Here is a 20,952-nt window from a genome sequence, read left to right as displayed (position 1 = left end):
CAACAAGACATGAAACGTGTGAAGGAAGGGCTCATCTCACGATAAATTGACAGCAACGCTTAGAAACACGAACGATGTTTCTAAATGTGTCTCCTAAAAGAGAGATTTAGAATTATTAAGGGTTTGGGTTAAAATCTTCATTTCTAACTGCAATGTTTTCAAAGAAGTCAAATGTGTGTTGATCTCGTACAAACCTCTATCGGAAATGAAGTTTGCAGAAAATAAGGTCATGAAGTTCAGTGGGAAGGAGGAAAGAGGGAAGGAAAGGATGCTTTCTGATAAACTTACAAGCTTCTTCTAGATTCTGTTTGGAACTGCTGCAGAGAACTCTAAGAACCAAGCCAGGGCCAGTGTGCCTGTAGGGAAGGTAGGACACAATGGGAACCAGAGTGGTCCCCTTTTCTCCCTCTCCCCAGCCCCTCTGTCCTGCTGCTAGGCAGACAACCTTTCAGAGATATTTTTTTGAATGACCCTCAGACCCAAAAGAACATGAGAATTCTCCCTAAGGAAGCCTATTAAATATGGACCAGAGTCTCCCAGAGGAAGAAAGGCCCAGGAATCCATGCGGTGGGCAGACACCCTGCTCCTGGTCATCAGGCAAGTGTAGGAAATCTGGGAGAGGAGCAGCCCCTTACTCACCCCAACGCCTCTGGTGTGGCAGGAGGTCACTGTGAAGACAGAGGCCACAGGAGAGGAAGAGACAGATGGGGCGCCGGGCAGCCACTGCACCTGCTAAAATGACAGACCCACCCCAGCCAGTGGTGGTGACTTCTACAAGGGCCTGTGGGACTTCCCAGCTCTCACTCACAACGACGGATAATGAAGATGCTCCAAGATGGAGAAGATGCTCATTCATCACGACGACGCACGTGGTTCTCAAAGAGTTGGGTGTGTGTCCTTCTGAAGAGTGATTGGGTGTCATTCACAAAATCCGTCCTCGATTTCAACACACACACGTTTTTATCTATAAATCTGACAGTGAGTCATCATTCCTGGTCTACTAAGCCAAACCCAACGCATTTCCCTTTTTATTGAAAGGAGAGGTGACTCAAGGCTGAAGTCCTGACTCACCTATGAATGAGCTAAAACTCTAAACTTCCATTGAGGTGCCGTGACTTATTTTTAAATAAACTGCTAGTTTGAGATCATTGTAGATTCCTATGCAGCTGTATGAAATAATACACAGAGATCCCAGGCGCCCTTTACACAGATTCCCCCTATGATGGCATCTTGAGAAACTCCAGGGCAGAATCACAGCCAGGACACTGACACCAAATCTGTTAAGGTACAGAACACCTCCATCTCCACAGGGATCCCTCACGTGGCCTTTTAAACCAGCACCACTGCCCCCCACCCACCTTCATCCCTTCCTTAGCCCTGGCAACCATGAATCTGCTCACCGTCTCTCTAACTTTGTCAGTTCAAGAGTGTTACAGAAATGGAATCATATAGTATATGACCTTTGGGAATTGGCTTTTTTCATTCAGCATAATTCTAGAGATTCACTTGTTGTCTGTATCAATGGTCCATTCATGTTTATTGCTGTGTAGTATTCCATGGTATGGACATACCACAGCTTGTTTAACCACTCACCCACTGAAGGACATCTAGGTTGTTTCCAGTTTTTGGCTATTATGAATAATGCTGCTATAAACATTTATATACAGGTTTTTGTGTGAGCATAAATTTTCACTTCTCTAATATAAATGCCTAGAAGTGCAATTTCTGGGTCATATGGTAGCTGAATGTTTAGTTAGGAAACTGGCAAACTGCTTTCCAGAGGGGCTGCACCATTTTGCATTCCCACCACCAGTGTATGAGGGCTCCAGATTCTGTGTGTCCTTGTCAGCATTTGGCGTTGCTATTTTTTATTTTAGCCCTTTTGATAGGTGATATCTCCTTGTGGTTTTAATTTGCATTTCCCTGATCACTAATGATAACATCTTCTCATGTTCTCATCTGCCATCTGTGCATCCTCTTCAGTAAAATGTCTGTTGCTAGGCTCCTCTTCTGGTCCTTTAGCTAGAGAGAGCAGGCTTTTCTTAGGGCTGTTTCTCTCTGTGTTCATTGGTGTTTCTGAGTTGCTGGCTTCTTCAACTCCAGCTCTGGGGTGTATGAGGCCGAAGAAAACCGAGGAAACTCACCACTGTGTCTTCCTGGGTCTTGAGGTCGCTAGTCAGCCTGCCTTCTTCACCCCACCTTTCAGTCTTATGTTTGTTTTAGATCCAGTGTCCAGAGTTTTCATTGTGCTAATTGGAGAGACAGGGAAAAGTATGTCTACTCTGCCTTCCTGGAGGCAGAAGTCCTGCCACAACTTTTTGATCAAAGAAAAAATCTTAGACTTTTATTTACCATTATTTCAGTTATAATTTAAATCACAATGTGATTTACAATTTGCCAGCTCACTTCTCAAGATACAAAATAGATGTTATATCAGATGATCGTAGTAACCACCCACCTGTTTGAGGAAAGGGTCATCACCTCTAGTACTTGAGTGAATGGCTGTCTCAGGGAGACACGTTCTGTATAAGCCACTCTCCGTGTGGTTTTGGGCTTGCTTGACTTAGTCCAGGGAGGAACTCTTAGGTCACATTAATACTACAAGTCCCTTTTGAAATACAAGAATTGGCAGCAACTCTGACTTTATAAAGTGAAGCACTGAGCATTGCAAATGTTTTCCAGGTGGTAGTGCAAGTGTTTTGAAAATAACAGAACTAAAATACTGAACAAAAGCACCCCAGGCTTACACACAGCTTTGCTCCTGCTGAACCAGTCACCTGACCAATCGCCATTTAAGATGGAGACGTGTAACAGCCAGATTTCCAGCTCAGGAAAGAATCTCAGGATCACCAGCCAAACCCCCAGTTCTTCAGATGAGGAAACCGGGGTCCAGAGGGTCCCCCGAGAGAGCTTGCTCCAAGCCTGTTCTCCCCACAACAGATGGCACAAGGTGGCTGGTGGAGCCTCCTCACTGCTGAAAGCCCGCGCGCGTAACGCTCAGGCCTCAGGGAGGGTTCTGGGAAGGGCACTGCCTCAGGAGTGGGCCGAATTAGCCTGGACCAAAAGCTGCTCTGTTTCTGTCTAAGAAGGCCTAAAGGCAAGCCTCAAAAGGACCAAACTCTTTCCCAACGACTCAACCGTGCCCCAGAACAAAGCTCCAAAGTATTTAAAGGAACACAAAAAAATTCAGCCTCCAAAATATAAAATTCACAATGTCTGGCATCCAATCAAAAGTACCACACATGCAAAGAAGTAGGGAAATAGGACTCAGAAGGAGGAGGACAAAGGCAATGAACAGAGACAAGGCAGACATGACGCAGATGATGGAACCAGCAGACGAGGATGTTACAATGGCCAGTCTCAACAAACCCATGTGTCCAGGGAGGTAGAAGAAACAGCAGCATGTTAAGAGGAGACATGGAGAAGTTTTAAACAATCCAAATCAATCATATGGCAATTAAAATGAATGTCGGAGATAAGAAATACACTGGATGGTATTGACAGCAGAATTACACATGGCAAAAGAAAAGTTTAGTGAGCTTGAAACAGCAATAAAAATTATCTAAAATAAAACAGTGATTTGAAACCCACGGTCATCTATTTAGAAAACATGTCAACAACCTCTTTGTTAGTAGAATTTTTACATTATTCTTTCTTCTTGAAATTCCAACAAACCCACAGAATAAGGTAATATAATGCCCCCAACGGAATACTTTTCTTTTTTTGCTTGAAGGCCTTTAATCGATCACCCTATCACATCTTTACAACACAACAAAATGTATATAAGTGGAAATTTAAGTTTTTTTACTGTGATCTTCAGCACTGAGGTTATAAAAATGTCTTCTAGACTGAGTTATCATTGCAATTATCATGGCTATACAACTGGTTCAAATAGCACAAATATACTACAAATTCTGATAAATTATTAAATATAAAGGAAAATTGTATTAGAAACATATCTCTGAACAAGCAGGCTGGCGGGTTGGTGGTTAGTGCTTTGGTTCACCTTCTCCCTGTGTTTGGTGCCCCAGAGGTGTCTACTTGGAGGTGAGGCACTGCAGCAGGATCTGGATGGGTGAGCAGGAGATATGCCTCGCTTTTGAAGAGGGGAGGGAGTGAGGGGAGGTGACAAGGAGCACTGTGCTGGGACGGGGTGGTCTCAGCGGTTGCCTTGTAGGAAAGCTTCCCTACAGCGCCTGACGATGCATGCCCGCTCACCGAGTGCCCACAGTGGGTGCAGGTCTTACCATTTGAGACCACTGTCTCCGCCTTTGCAAAGCCTAAGTAACTGGCCTTCACGATGAGTTCCATACACTGCAGGGTTTTATATAAAAAGGCCCAGAATACAGGAGTTCAGGGCAGGAAAAGAAAACCCACTGTCTGCCCTGGTCCCTTCTAGGCACGGGTGAGCTCTGCCTCCAGGTGGGTGGGTGGGTGGCAGAGACGGGTGGAGAAGCACCCCTGGCAGCTGTGTTCTCACGCCATCCTGGGGGCCGATGCTGGACAGTACCACAAAGGGCGCTAAGAGTTTCCAAAAGGCCAGGACAGGCTACCTACAGGAAGGCCAGGTCCCTGCAAAAGGAGCTGGGGCTGCAAGGAAGCAGAGAGGGCTCCTGGGCAAACTCCCCGCAGAATCCCTCCTGGTACCAGGAGTCCACACAACCACAGCACTGGCCTCCGGGAGGGAGGGGGGCTCGTGTGCAAGTAACGTCCATGTCTAGAGGACCTGGAGGGTCAGCCAGTAAAACAGAAGACACCTAGGAACTACTTGCTGCACCTTCCGTCAGAACCTAGGCGTATTACCCCCAAGCCTGGCTTACCCCCAGTAACCCGGACAGGAGACGTCACCTCTCATCAGCATCCCTGGCATCTGATTCTCACTGCACCAGCTTATTGCCTCAAATATAACAAGAGTTTAAATGAAATTCCTTAACATTTTCTTCCTATCTTTGTACTCATTTACAGCTTCTCTGGCTCTAAAACCTGTTCGCCACTGAACTGAGACACAGGGTCCAAAGCATGACATCTGGGGTGTGCCTCTGCATGTGTGTCAATTCCCAAGCCCAGCTGAGGGTGATGCTGTGGTCTGGGATTGCCACTCAGCTCAGGACCCCTCGGGAAGCCTTGTCTGAAGATGGGACCCAGCCTCTGAGCCCGCAGTCCAGGCTTGAGGCCAAGGCCATGATGACCCAGAACAGGACAAACCCTAATTCAGAGAAATAGCCATGGGAACCAGTGAGATTCAGGGTCACGTCTCCTCACACTCCTGGTAGAGATGAATAGAAATAGCCAATCTAAGTAAGTAATTAGATAGATAGATGGATGGGCAGATAGATTGATGGCTGGATGGATGGAGGGAGAGACAGATGTATAGATAGATGGATGGATGGATGGATGGATGGATGGATGGATGGATGGATGGATGATTGATAGATAGAAAGACAGAAAGATAGATAGATAGATGGATAGACAGATGGATAGACAGATGGATAGAGAGATGGATAGAGAGATGGATAGATAGAGAGATGGATGGATAGATAGATGGATAGATAGACAGATGGATAGATAGATAAGGTAGACAGACAGACAGAGGGATAAAAGTAGCCTTCTTTGTCCTCCTTTCTGAAGACATGCATCCCGAATTGCAGCTATTCTTTCCTATGTCTCTTGGAAGTTCAGCTAAGGTCTGGATGAGGAGCTATCTATTTCAAAAGGAATTCTATGTTTTATCACTGAAAAACAAAGACCAAGCGTGTCATTTAGCACTGATGAAGCCTGCTGGGTGTCTGCCTAGGAGAGGTGTGACTCTTCCTGCGCGTTAGTCCCTTCACTGCACGTTGTCCACTGAGATGCCTCGCAAGGTGGTAGTCAGCTCACCAGAACCACGAATGCAAACAGAAGGCCTTGCTGATCCTGACAGCTAGTCCTAACCTGTGTATGGAAGCACAGGGCCAAGTATAACTAAGGCGAACTTGAAGAGGAAGACAGAGTTGGAGGACTCAACCTTCTAGGTATCAGGACCTTTTAAGGGTTTCTAATAAAGACAGGGGTTTGGGACAAGGACAGACAGTCATCAAAGGAACAAGCTAGAACACAGCTCAGAAACAGACCAACACGTGGGTCATTGTGCCTGGAGTTGTGATGAAGGGACACCGCAATGCACTGGGGGGAAGACAGTCCTTTACCCAATGGTGCTGAGGTAACTGGATGTCCACAGGGGAAACAGACCTTGCCTCTTGCCTCCCACTATAGAGACAAAATCACTTTCCAGTGGGTTATAGATATGAATGTGCAAGGAAAACAACAGTCTTTTAAAAGAAGACAAGATCTTCACGGTGTTGGAAATGGCAAAAATTTCTTAAACGGGACACAGACAGCACTACCTGTAAAGGGAAAATCTCACAGAGTGGGCTATATGAGGAAGTTCCACTCATCAAAGGACAAAGGAGAGTGAACAGGCAAACCAGCGGGTCAGAGAAGACTCTAAAACACACTGAGAAATCTGACAAACCACTAGGAAAAAGACAGAGACTCCAAAGGAACATGGGGGAAAACCTTGAAGAAGTCCTTCACACAGGAGGCTGTCCGGATGGCCATGAACACATGACTCGGGCTCGGCGTGACAGTCACAGTGAGATGGGTACCTCGAGGCCTCTCCACCTGTGGGGCCAGGGCTGCCGTGCCTCCTGCAGCTGGGAGGAGCGACCTCGTCCTGCAGCTGGCAATTCCGGCCAGGCCCCGCGGAGTCTCCACAGAGTGAGTCTGCACAGCCTCACCCTCAGCCAGGACCCTGGCAAATCCTCACTCAGACTCCCCGGCTCCCACTCTGCATGGCCCTGATCTCGGGGTCCCTGAAGCCCTGCCCTCTGGAGCTCTGTCTCCTGCTCTGCAGCTCTGCCTGCGCTGACCTCACCACGCAGAACGAGTCCAGTTCCAGTTACTCTATCACAGCCAGAAGACACGTTTAGGAGACCCTTTGTTCATGGAAAACCTCTCAGAAGTAGAGTTTTGCAATATAATTTAGAGGGAAATGCTTTAATGGTTGGTACTGGGTGTTCTCTGTCAGAGGGAGCAAGAAAAGATGCATGTGTCCGTTCAAGAACCATGTCAGTTTATAACGCTTGGGGGGGTGGTGTCTGATTGGAGTTTAGAAATGAAAAATGCTCCAGGACGTCAGCGAGGGACGAGGTGGTGGACTGCAGCCCAGAGAGGCCTGGCAGTGTCAGTGCGGGCAGACAGCTCCGCCCCAAATCCAGAGAGTTTTACTCCTGAAATAACTCTTTAGGAAAAAAGAAAAGTTGCTCAGGTTAGCATCTAAAAACACCCAATTAATGATACACTTTCTCCTACAGTGGGAGCTCTGAAAATACAAAGTGCAATGTGTTTGCTTGGTTGGTGATGGACTGACATGGTGCCGTGCGGGCGTCTGCGGCTCTGGGAGCTGCTTTCTGAGGACCAGCATTCCCGATATGGACAGCAGGGTGCTCAGCGCTCAGCCCAGAGAGACGGCTGCTCACTCCTGTAGCCAGCACTCAGGAAGGGCCGCTTGTCTGTTTGATTCTGACAGTTGTAAAGTGACCTGAAACTTACTTGGAAGGTCCTGGAACTTCCTGCTCTTGATATGGCTTACCTTTTCAGAATTCACTCCAGAAAGTTTAAGTATGATTTCGTCTCTCTTGATTAACCAGTATATATCGTGTGTCTATCAATTAAAAATACTCTTACAAAGTGCTTTTATTTGTGAGATTTTTGTAGAAAATTAACATTATTATAGTAAGTCTGAAACTTTCAGCTCCCTGCCATTTTATCCATGGAAACAATTTATTTTAGAGTATGTTTTTTAAATGTAAGACTTCTTAGAAACACGACTATTTATCCCAGCAGAACAAACTGTATTAATTTAGGAAAGAGGGCCAGTGGTTAAGTTGAGAACACTCACTGTGGTGGGCAAATAACAATTCCCCAATATTGTCCCCGTCCTAATCCTGCAGCCTGTGAATACGTCACCTTACACGGCAAAAGGGACTTTGCAGATGTGATTCAGGTTAAGGTCTCTGGGATGGAGAGATTATCTTGGATTGTCCCTGTGGCCCAATCTAATCACAGGAGTCCTAAAAGCAGAGACCCCTTCCCAGCTGTGGTCCGAGAGACATGACCTGAGAAAGACTTGATCCACCACTGCTGGCCTTGAAGATGGAAGAAGTCGGCCCTGCGCCAAGGATCAACATCACCTCTCGGAGCTCGGAATGGCCTTTAGGTCACACGACACAAGAAAATGACGATGACAAGGAACCCAATTCTGCTAACAACCCAAGCGAGCAAGGATATGGATCTTCAGCCTCCAAAAAGGGACACAGCTGCCAAGAGTGATTGCAGCCCCGTCCCGGCCTTCTGACCGAAGAGCTGTAAGATAACGAATCTGTGTTGTTTTAAGCTGCTAGATTCATGGCGTTTGCTCTGGCAGCAATAGGAGGCTAACACAGATGTTAGCTTAGACATGGGGCTGAAGCCCTCAGCCGTCCTCTTTCAGGCAGCGCCTGCATATCGCACAGAACCACCATAAATGAGGCCCAAGGCTTCTCTTCCTGTCAACCGGGCACAGGGAAGTCCCTACAAGGCCTCACTGTGAGCGGGGAGAGGAGGTAGGGGAGCAGGAGGGGAACCATGGGAACTGGGCCACTTCCTCCTGCGGCTTACCTGTGTTTGGGGCTGCTGAGCCCGTCTGGGACTCGCTCCTCATCTGTTCAATGATGGTGCTGCCGGGCACGCCTGACTATGGCCTGGAGGGTCAGACAACACTCACTTCGAGATGGGCAGCTCAGGTGACATGGTAACCTGGTGGCCCGTGGTTAACTGTCAGTCTCTCAGGCCCCGTGGCAGGCCATCCAGTTCTGGCAGCAACAGGAACCGAGTCCCCCCACTCCTACTCAGAATCAGAGGCTCTGACCGAGGTGCCCAGAGACGGCAGTTTGAAACGGGCCTGGGAGAAATACGGCAAATATTTTTCTAACAGAAAAATAGTTTCTCTAGTCTAAATCATGTAATTTTACTAAACAGAAAAAAAACCAATCTCACGCACAGCTAGATGACTCAAAAAGATTCCATGGTTCAGGAATGGGCCCTATGTTACATATAAGAATATAATACATTATATTCAGTGGTAAAGGGAAGAATATCATTCATAAATATGGGGTGATTAGTTGGATAACTGTGAAAGAAAAGTAAATCTATGGAATTCTGCCTTTCTAACATAAAATCCTAAATGGATTAAGGAGAATTAAGGATGAGAGATCATGGCATTAAAACCACTGGGGAAAAGTAGAAACGAGCATTTCTCAAATCTCTGGAGAGAGAGGTCTTTCTAGGCTTAAAGAAGATAAAGGGAGTCCACAAAAGGAGGGATCCATAGATCCACCACAGTAAATTGTATATCTTTATTATAGATGTGATGCAATTAAGAAGCTAAAAACAAGTTGAAACAATATTTGCAGAAAACGGAATAAAAAAATTAATATCTTTACTATATTAGGAGATTGTGAAACTCAATAATAAAAACACTAAGATCTCACAGATAAATGGGTAACTATCAAAAGAAATAATTTACAGAAAAGGAAAAAAAGATGATTTTAAAATCACGAGAAAACCTCGTCTGCTTAAGTTATAGATAATCTCAAGAGAACATCCCTCTCATCCTGAGAATGAGAAAGAGCCACATAATCTACAACATCCCTTTCCTGGAGCCCATTGAAGAGCTGAGGTCCCAAGGCAGCGCAGGGGGCCAAATTCTAAAGGGTGACAAGCCCCCGGAAAGGGAGGGGGGCACATGAGCGGGCTCGTCTCTGGCAGAGCACAGAGGAAGAAGTGGGTAAGAAGACAGCAGCCCCAATTTAATGCATTCCTAAGGGCTCACTGAGGGCTAGTGTCTCAGTTTGCAATCGCTGGAGCCCAGACACGAGAGGGGCTCCCCTCGTGGTGCAGATGTGCAAGAGGCATCACCACCACTGGGACAGGTACAAGACACTCTCCACCTCCCAGCCCCTTCTTGCAAACAAAGCAAAAGCCTTAAGCCACTGAAAGAAGGGCCGCAAGCCCTCTGGTCCACAGGGTCACTGGGAGAGGGAAGAAAGTAGTCCCTCCTTCCTTCCTGCCCCAGAAGGAGGTCATGGTCCCTGCCTCTAGGGTCAGAGTCGAGGCCCAAAACACCTGCCCTGGGGAGCAAGAGGGAGGCCCCTGCGGCCCAGGACCCTGCATTGCACAAAGCAGAGCTCAGTTGCAATGGGGGAGGGTGGAGTACTCGAGAGGTCACCATATGACCCAGCAATTCCACTCCTAGGTATAAACCCGAGAGAACTGAAAAACATATGTCCACACAAAGTTCATAACAGCATTATTCATAATAGCCAAAAAGTGGAAACAACCCAAATGTCCATCAACTGATAAATGGATAAATAAAACATGGTCTAGCCATACAATGGAATATCATTCAGTAATAAAAAGGAATAAAGTACTGACACCTGCTATAATATGGATGAACCTTGGAAACATGATGCTTAGTGAAAGAAACCAGATGCAGAAGGTCATATATTGTATGATTCCATTTATATGAAATGTCCAGAATAGGCAAGTCCATAGAGACAGAAAGTAGATTAGTGATTGCCAGGGGCTGGGGACAAGAGTGAGTGGGAAGCAATTGCTAAAGGCACAGCATTTATTTTTGGGGTGATAGAATGTTCTAAATTTGTGATGATAGTTGCACAACTCTGTGAATATATTAAAACCCTGTGAATTCACACTTGAAGTGGTTGAGTTATATATTATTAAAGCTGTTACTGAAAAAAAAAAATTGAAGGAGAAAAAGACTTTTTCAGACAAACAAAAGTTGAAAGGATTTATTGCCAGCAGATCTGTGCTACAAAAAATGTTAAAGAAAGTTCTTCAGGCAGAAGAGATGTTATCAGATGGGAAACTGTTCTACACAAAGAAATGAAGCGTGCTCAAAAAATGAGGGTGTATATGTAAAAGACTCCTTTCTTATTTTTAATCCCTTTAAAAGATAACAGGTTATTCAAAGCAAAACCAGTAACAATTGCATTGCAGAGTGTAATATATATAAAAGTAAAATCTGAAAATAGCAAAAAAATTGGAAAGAAAATGAAAGTCACTAATTACATGTGAATTGGCATAATATTAAGAAGGACTGTGAGCTAAAGATGATACTGAAACCTCTAAAGCAAGCACCAAAAATTAAACTAGAAGTGTAATGAATAAGCCAATAGTAGAGGTAAAATAGGGTCATAAAAAATACTCAATCCTGAAGTAGGCAAGAAAAGAGGCAGAAGAGATAACACAAATAGAAAATAAAGAGCAGAAAGCTAGATGTAAATCCAACCATATCACTAAATGGCAAATGTAAATGGGCTAAATAACACAACTAAAAGGTAGACATTTTGAGATAAGATTTTCTTTAAAGGCAAGCACCAACTTTAAGCAATCTACAAGAAACTCAGTTTAAATATAAAGGCATAGATCAGTTAAAATAATAGAAAAGGTTATATCATGCAAACTCTAGTCAAAAGAAAGCTGAAGTGACTGTATTAATGTCAGACCACGTAGATTTCAGAGCAAGGAGCACTACCAGGGATTAAGAGGGACATGACACAATAACAAAGGAGTCAATGAATCAAGAAGACGTAGCAATCCTAAACGTGCATGCATCAAACAATGGAGCTTCAAAAATACATAAAACAAAGACCAATAAAAATGCAAGTAGAAATAGGAATATTAACAATTATAATCAGAGGGGCTGGCCCCGTGGCTCAGCGGTTAAGTGCTCGTGCTCTACTACTGGCAGCCCAGGTTCGGATCCTGGGCGCGCACCGACGCACCGCTTGTCTGGCTGTGCTGAGGCAGCATCCCACATACAGCAACTAGAAGGATGTGCAACTACGACATACAACTATCTACTGGGGCCTTGGGGAGAAAAAGGGAAAAAAAGGAGGAGGATTGGCAATAGACGTTAGCTCAGGGCCAGTCTTCCTCAGCAAAAAGAGGAGGATTGGTATGGATGTTAGCTCAGGGCTGATCTTCCTCACAAAACAAACAAACAAAAAACAATTATAATTGGAGACTTCAACACTCATCTCTCAGTGAGAGATGAAATAAGTGCACAAAAAATTAGTTAAAGATATAGAAGATTTCAACAATACCATCAACCAACTTGACCCAATTGACATTTGTAGAGTACATCACCCAAGAACAGCAGAATAGACAGAATTTTCAAGTGCACATAAAACACTCATCGTAACAGACTACATGCTGTTCAATAAAATCTACAGCTAACGTCAAGCTTAGTAGTGAAAGACTTACTGCTTTTCCCCTAAGATAGGGGACAGTGCAGAACACCTACTCTCACCACTTCTATTCAATGTTGAAAAAGAACAGGAACTAAAAGGCATACCAAATGGGAACAAAGAAATAAATCATCCTTATTGACATATGACACGATTGTCTACACAGAAAATCCCAAAGAATCTACCTAGAACACATAAGTGAGTTTAGTAAGTTAACAGGATAAAAAGTCAAAAGAGAAAAATCAATTAAATTTATCAATTACATTTCTATATACTAGCAACAAAAGATTTTATTTCAAAATAATACCATTTACAATAATGCCAAAATAATATGAAAGACATAGGAATAAGTCTAACAAAATATTTACAAGATTTATACACTTAAAGCCACAAAACATTCATGAGAGAAAATTAAAGACCTAAGTAAATGCAGAGATATACCATGTTCATGGATGACAAAACTCAATATTATGATGTTAATTTTTCCCAAATTGAAATATAGATTAAATACAATCCCAATCAAAATCCCAATAGACTTTCTTTGTAGAAACTGACAAGCTGTTTCTAAAACAGATATGGAAAAAGCAAATGATCTAAATTAAGCAATTTTGGAAAATAACAGATTTGGAGTTGCAAAGCACTACCTGACTTCCAGCTTACAATAAAGCTACAGTAATCGAGACAGTGCAGTATTGATCTAATGACACACGAGTCAGTGGAGAAGAAAATAAAAATAGACCCACTGACTATCTGGGCAGTTGATTTTTGACGAAAGATCAAGATAATTCAATGGAGAAAAGATAGTCTTTTGAACAAACGGTGCTGGAACAATGATACATCTACATGCCAAAACAAACAGAAAAGCGAAAAAACCCACAGCTCAACCCATACCTCACATCATATTTAGAAACCAAATGGAAATGGATCGTGGAATTAATGTGAAATATAAAGCTACAGAACTTCTAAATGAAAACATAGATAAAATCATGATGTTGGATTAGGAAAAAAATTCTTAGAGAGGGAAAAAAAACAAAACCTATACAAGAAAATATCGACAAGTTGAACTTCATGAAAATTTGATATGTCTTGTCTTTGAAAGATATTGGTAAGAAAATGAAAAGACAAGCCCCAGATTGGGAGCATATATTTATAAAATACACATTTGATAAAGGACTTGTATCCAGAATACATATTTTTTAAAACTCTCGAAATTCAATAGTAAAAATACAAATAACCCAATTAAAAAAAGAGCAAAAGATTTGAAATACCTGTCACCAAAGCAAATGTACAGATAGCAAAGAAGCATATGAAAGGATGTAGCATCACTAATCATCACGGAAATGCAGATTAAAAACACAAGAAGACACCACTACACACCTACTACGATGGCTAAAATGAGAAAGACTGACCACACCAAGCATTGGCAAGGATGTGGGAGACCTGGGACTCTCACACATGGCTGGTGGGGATGTAAAATGGCTCAACCACTTTGGAAAACACTTGCTAGTTTCTTAAAAAGTTAAATACACACCTACCATATGATCCAGCCTAGGTATTTGCCCAAGGGAAATGAAACACTTGTACACGACTGTTCACCGCAGCTTTATTTGTAATAGCAAAAAATTGGAAGCAATCCAAAAATCCATCAACCAGAGAATGGATAAACAAACAGAGTATATCCATACAATGGAATACTGCTCAGCAAAAAATGATAATAATAATAATTAACTATTGATACATGCAACCATAAATCTCAAAATAATTATGCTGAGTGAAAAAAGCCAGATCTAAAAAATATACATATACTGTATGATTCCATTTATATGCAATCCTAGAAAATACAAACTAATCTCTAGTGACAGCAGATCAGTGGTTGCCTGGGGACGTGGTGAGGTTGTCGGGCAGGCGCAGGAAGGAAGTAATGCAAAGAGGAATGAACAAACTGTAGAGGTGATGGTTGCGTTCACTATCTTGAGTGTTGAGATGGTTTTGCGGGTATATACACATGTCAAACAACATACTTTACCATTAGAAAAAGAAGATTCAAAGCCATAAATAATATACTACATTGTTTGTTTTGAGTATCACTGATGAGAGTGGTTAACTGGTCTGGTTCTTTTTGGAAAGCAATATGATAATATAGATTCAAATCTTCAAAGTGCTCCTAACTTTTAACCTAGGAATTTCATATCTAGGATTCTATCCCAAAGAGGTCATTCTAAATACAGAGAAAACTTTACACTCAGAGATGTTCGATGCAGTATTATTTACAAGTGACAACCTGGAAACAATCTAAATACTTATGAATTAAGTTTCTGCACAATGAAACATCATGCAAACTTTAAAGTACTGCTTAATAAGAATTTATTCTAAAAAGGAAAATGAGTATCTGGTATAAGGGGAAAAGACACAAAACTGTAAGTGTTAGAATGATCATAATGTAAAACAGAAACAAAAAAGGGAAAAGAAAGATATTCTAAAATTTCAATAATTTATCTCGTGGGTATTGGAAAAATGTGATTATTTTTATCTTTTTTTCCTTTTCTAGACTTTGTCAAGTTTCCATAATGAGAATGTATTTGTTTTAAGAAATTAAAAAACCCTGTTTCATTAAGAAAACACATCTGATGACTTTTTTAGAACTCTGAAGACCACCAGTGCCCAGAAAATATCCCCGAGCAGCCGAGCGGGCTGGTAGTCGGGTGGGCGGATGCTGGCTGCCTGGGTGTCCACGGGCTGGAGGGAACTACGCTCCTCGTGTGTCGATGGAGGTGTGAATCTGGTGCCTGTGTTTCTGAGCCGCGGCCCGTCAGGTAGAGAAGAGGCTGTCTCTGCTTCCCTCTCTGAGATTGCTCCAGCAAACCCTGCAGTTGCCCCAAGCTGGCGGCACGGCACCCACCATGATGAGGACGTGCCCATGGTGCGTCGGAGCTCTTTTAAAAGCTGCGAAGACTAAGCTCTTCTTAAATTAAGCAAACATCCCGGAAAATGTGAAAAGGTAGGTGGTGAGGCCAGTTTCAGAAGCTGGGTTTCCCTCTGCTTTGGACTCACAGAAAAATAATAATAAATGAATGAATGAACGGAAGTATTCATTGGAAATGGCCTAGAAGGCCCAGAAAAGGCCTTCTAAGAGCAAGCCAGATCTGCCTCATGCAGCAAAGACTATACATGGTAGTTAACGATGTGAAGAATTTAAAAAGCAGTAGAGTAATTAAGAAGTGCTTCTAGGGGCCGGCCCTGTGGCTTAGCGGTTAAGTGCGAGCGCTCCACTACTGGCGGCCCGGGTTCGGATCCCCGGTGCACACCAATGCACTGCTTCTCCGGCCATGCTGGGGCCGCGTCCCGCATACAGCAACTAGAAGGATGTGCAACTATGACATACAACTATCTACTGGGGCTCTGGGGGAAAAAAAGGAGGAGGATTGGCAATAGATGTTAGCTCAGATCTGGTCTTCCTCAGCAAAAAGAGGAGGATTAGCATGGATGTTAGCTCAGGGCTCATCTTCCTCACAAAAATAAAATAAAATAAAATAAATTAAATAAAAGAAGTACTTCTAAAGGGATAACTACAGGTTTAGACGGTGATTCTGGGGACCCACTGATGAACCAGTGGGTGAATACTACCACGGCACCTCATCAGGGTGCCATCGGCGACTTGCCGGCCCCCAGGTCACTCTCCAGGGCTCTAGGCAGGCTGCAGAGCTCTCCAGCTGGGTCAGAATCTACACAGGCAGGGACTGCACCCCTCTGCATCCCTGTGAGGCCGGATCCCATGGATGCCACACACAGAGTGCACAGTGAATGCTTGCCGGATGGATCAACCGTAGCAATGGGCTTGGGGAAGCCGCCAGAGCTACCGAGCTCTCCAACCCAGTGGCTCCACCACTCTACTTCTCCTTGCCAAACGCCGCTGGAAGGTCCTTCTAGCCTTGGGTTTCGTCTTCTTCCCACCCTGAGATCAGAGCCATGGTACAAGCCAATTTTGCTTTTTAATAAAAAACTCTGAAATGGATGTGCCAGCTGGCCACACCGAGAGGCCGACCAAACAAACCTGTGGCCTGCACTCAGAGATGAACATCAGATGCAAACAGGGAAAACCCTCTCAAACATCCCTTTGAGCTATCAGAATAGTCCAAATGTTGACACTTTCTGATTAGAGCTCATTTCCAAAAAAACTCATGAGCCCACTGCAGGTTAGTCTGGGGGGACCTACGAGTAGAGGGGATGGATTCCCACATCTTTCCTGTTCTGACCCTCCCCCCCATCAAGAGAACGCTGGATCTCAGCTTAACATTAAACATCGGACAGTGTGCACTTGGGAAAAGGCGTTCTTGGGGGCATAACAGACACCGCCCCTTCAGCGGAAAAACAGCCGAGGCCTTCAGACCATCAGCCTCACCTACCCGGGCTGCTTCCCCTGAGCCGGCCCACCACCGACGGGCATTCACACAGCTCTCTGCAGGCAGGAGGACCAGGTGGCTCTTCAGAGTCACATAGTGGGTCAACCAACCACCAACCAGGGCAGATTTCTAGGAAAAGCAGCAGCTCGGAGAGAATTTTGATAAGCTCATAGTGCACAGAAAATGCCACTTGGGGTAGAATTCCTCCTCACCTAGTATTAAATATTTGATCAGTCCAGCTAAATGCTCTAACCTCTAAGTCATTGGCATGCCAAGCACAGAGGTTAATTGAATCTACAAGGTCTCTGGACCTTGAACATTCACGACCTTCCTCTTGAGTCAAGTCCTTCATCCTGAGCGGGACAGAATCACTCGGCATGCAATTCCTTCCCTTCACGAGGCTTGGATCTGGCTTCATCTGGAGGCCAGACTCCCCTTGACCCCAGTCCTCTGTGTCACTGATGTGGTTTCCTACGACACCCCTGTCAGCTGTGCCCACCTGGGAAGTGACGACCACAGACGTGTGCAGATAACGTCCCGAGATGTCATAAAGTGCTGGCAAGCACTAACTAGGCACCTGAGGGCCTTCAGGAAGGACGCCAGAGAGAACAAACGCAGCCCCACCCGCAGCACGGTCTGGGGTTGGTAAATAAGTGCCCTCAGCCAGGGAGGCAGGCCCAAGCGGCACCCGGCCCTCGGGATGCAGGATGGAAGCATCTCCGGCCTGGGGCTCCAAAGCACACCTCATGCTGCTCAAAACTCACCTTGGGACGCTCAATCAACAGTGCTGTGGTTCTGAGACAGGAGACGCACGCCATGGGGTTCATGGAGGAAGACTGGGTGGGGGGACGACATTTTCAAAAAGATATATTGTCTCTGTGGGCTGTGCCCTGGGCTTTTTCAACCCCGGTGCCAAGGAGGGCTGTTTCGGGGTCTGAATGGAAAATTAACTTCACCACCCACTCCACATCTGGCTTGTGTATCTGGAAATGGAGGAGGCAAGGAAAAATAACAAGATGTGGTGTCTGTCCTGAGTGGAATTCCCAGTTCACAGAAGCCCATGGTCAAGATGAACCCTCCAAGAACTCACTTATCTTAGAGCAGCTAGTTCCAAAATATGGGGGACTGAAGAATAACTCTTCCTTCCTTCCTTATAGCTCCCTAGCTAGGTGAATACCACCCAGTGTGTAGATATTGTTGGACAGGGTCTTAAAGTGGGGAGTCTTCCAAGGGCTGTCTGTGTAGTAACAGGAACCGATATGGTCTCTGCTCTGGCACGGGGCTTGTATTTAATAGGTGTGCCCTCAAATCATCAGAGAATCAAGGAAAAGAAAACTTAGATACAGATGCGCATGCCCACATATCCCTCCACCACATCCTCGGCCTTAGAATGAACATACTGTCGTCTTCAGGATCTGTATTGATCTCTTTCTGAAGTCCCCGAGGACCTCCGGCAGAGGCTGGCCTCCCGCTGGCAGTGCCCAGATCACCGAGGACATGCACGGCCTGGGTCACTTCTGCTGCACTGCTCCCCTCAGGAACTAAGGTAGCATTTTCCTACCTATCTGTTCAAAGGCTTAGATCTACCGAGAAGACTCTCAAATCTACAACTCCGATCTTGGTTTTGAAAGAAAAAAATCTTAAGTGTGTTGTTACTGGTTCTCCACACTCAGGGGCAGAATCAGAGCCACCGGCAAGTGTTTATATCTGCAGTTGACTCACAGTCTCGTGGCTAATCTCATTTACATCTCAATGAGCAGCACAGTAATTTATTGATTGCCAAATTACCTGTGATATTCTTTCTACCACAACCCTGCCAGCCCCAGTCAACCACCGATTTTCTCTGAACCACTGGAGAAACTGAGGCACAACGTAATAACAACCACTTCTTTCAGGGAAAAGTGTTGGAAATCAGTTAATAACCTGTTGTTACCCAAAAACACTTCAGTTCCTGTGTCAGAAGTGATATCAATGGACAAACTGTGATTCTTGATTTAAAGAGAAGACACAGTCCAACCAAGGGCAGGTGGGTGATGAGGGCCTGAGCCACAAACATGCCCTGTTATTGAAAAGGAAAACAAGGCCTGAAGGAGTCCCACCCATCTCCCCAACCAGGCACGAGGGAGCCGGTGAGGGCCTCTGGCTGGGCAGAGAAGCGCTTGGTGCTGTGTTCACGGGGTGCTCACCACACCCAGCACAGAGTGAGGTCACAGCCGCAACTCCATCTCGGCTGCTGTGTGAACAAGCTCCAGCTTGAATATGCAATCACACACCCGTGTTTGCACGGGGAAACCTGGTGCCTGGAGGGAAGCAGGCCCAGCCCTCCCGCAAGTGCATGCAGGAGCTAGAGGATGAAAAGGACATATTAAACATCCTGCTCTGTGATATTCTTTGCACGCTTGAGAGGACATGTTCCTCCACACTGCTAACTTTCCGGCTACATATGTAGGCACACTAAACATAGAAGCAGATTCAGATTGAACAAACCTGTGCAGAAAGACCTCAGCCCAGCCCCAAAACAGCAATGCCTCTGCAGCATTCAAAGGAAACACTTACACCCTCGATCCCTCTGCTTGTGCCCTTCTCACCCATGTTTCTTCTTGCCCGACCGGGTGCATCTTTCCCAGCTCGTCCGAGACTCAGTCCAGCCGGTACAATCAGCGCCGAGGGTTCTATGACTCAGCAAAGTGCTCAGCTTTATTTCTCAGATGGAATTTACCATGCTGACTACATCCAGGGGGAGGGACCATCTCCCTGGCTGTCTCCAAGCAGATGCCGGGAGCAGAATCACTAAGCTCTCCCGAGCAAGCGAGCCAGTGTGAGCTACACCCAGACAGGCATTCTCAGAAGCATCCAGCTCGACTCAGAGACTGCGTAGACGACTGTTGGGTGGGGGAAGGAAGCTGTCTGCTCTGCCCGCTGGTAAAGGCACAGCGACGTAGACAGGATCCTGAAAGCTCCTGCCTTCACACAAGGAGGAACCCTGGGCTCAGGCTTGGTCTGGTCACATCCTCACGGGAAAAGACAAGCGAGGAGCACAGCAGCGGAGGGTGCTCCTGCCCCAGGCTCCCCTGGGCATCCAGCTGCTCCAGGAGAGCATTCTGGTGCTCTTTCTTTAGAGAACCCCCTCTGGACTTTATGCACCTATAAGGTCAACAATATGAATGAACTTCCACTCTAACGGCTATGCTTTATTTTCAATAATGAGGTGATAGAAGGGATTCATATCCATGAAACTCTGAAGAACGAAAACATGGAAATGAATCAGACCAATAAGATCAGCGCCACTCGCTGTGCGACTGCTGAGCACGAGCTCGCCTGCCGTAAATCCAGCCGAATTCCAGATAAACCTCTGGAGCAGCAAAGGGCAACTCAGTCGGCTCTTTAGAAGGTGCAAGATCCTAGAAGATTTCCAAGCTGAATGCACCTCGAGTCCAGCTGGTCTGATTTCATCAAGGAAACAATTAGGATGGTGATGACACGGCCTTGCACTTCACTGCCCTGCCCAGGACAGAAACCACGGCTGCATTTGAGTCTGGAACGAGACTGGGAGCGGGACATCGCTCCCAGCCCTGGTTCTCCCCAGTCAGTGGCCCAACAGTTGGTCAGTAAGGGCCCCACCTGCCCCTCTGCTCCCCGCCAGCTCTGCCCTCGGATTCTTGCCTGCACCCCACCCCTCCTTCCCACCCGATCTGTTCAAATTGGACCCAAATGTGCAAATTTCACCCCAATACTTGACCCAGAGGGCATCATTCCGACAGGAACCCACAGAGTAAACACCAACAATAATAAAATGTAGTACAATAATAACAGCGTGGGGGAAACCCTAGCTTTTGGTTATACTTGCTGCTCGTCTAGATCTGGTTAACTCTAATAAAACAGAACAAATTACCAGGTCGTTGTGATTAAGACCATCACTGTGCCTTAGGCAAAATATTAATGATGACAGTAAAAGCTCTCTATGAGTTGTCACTCTTCTAAGCTCTTCATGTGCACTAACTCACTCAATAGTCACGACAGCCCCACTGGTTAGTTGTTACCACTGTCTCTATTTCACAGGGAAGGAAACTGAGGGACCAGGAGGCTGGGCAATCTGCCCACGACCGCAGGGCCGGCAGGTGCTGAGCCAGGATCCAAACTGGGGTGGGGGACCGAGCGACCCTGTAGACCAGGCTCCAAACCACTGCCCTATGCCGTGGGCA

The 20,952-nt window shown here is 45.4% G+C and overlaps 1 long non-coding RNA gene across 1 annotated transcript; it reads right to left on the bottom strand.

The window, feature by feature from the left end:
• Positions 1–248: 248 nt before the first annotated feature.
• On the bottom strand, positions 249–19,468 carry LOC147916932 (uncharacterized). Its single transcript, XR_015552589.1, has 4 exons — positions 19,307–19,468; positions 17,515–17,733; positions 640–900; positions 249–356 (listed from the first exon to the last, which is right to left on the bottom strand). It is a non-coding gene; the product is annotated as an uncharacterized LOC147916932 (long non-coding RNA).
• Between the last annotated feature and the right edge of the window lie 1,484 nt (positions 19,469–20,952).

Source organism: Ceratotherium simum, chromosome 6, assembly GCF_057802395.1.
Source record: "Ceratotherium simum simum isolate JZ-2026a chromosome 6, ASM5780239v1, whole genome shotgun sequence".
Taxonomy (NCBI): Eukaryota; Metazoa; Chordata; class Mammalia; order Perissodactyla; family Rhinocerotidae; genus Ceratotherium; species Ceratotherium simum.
The sequence above is the reverse complement of the archived record's forward strand: the minus strand, read 5'-3'. Positions and strand labels throughout refer to the sequence as shown.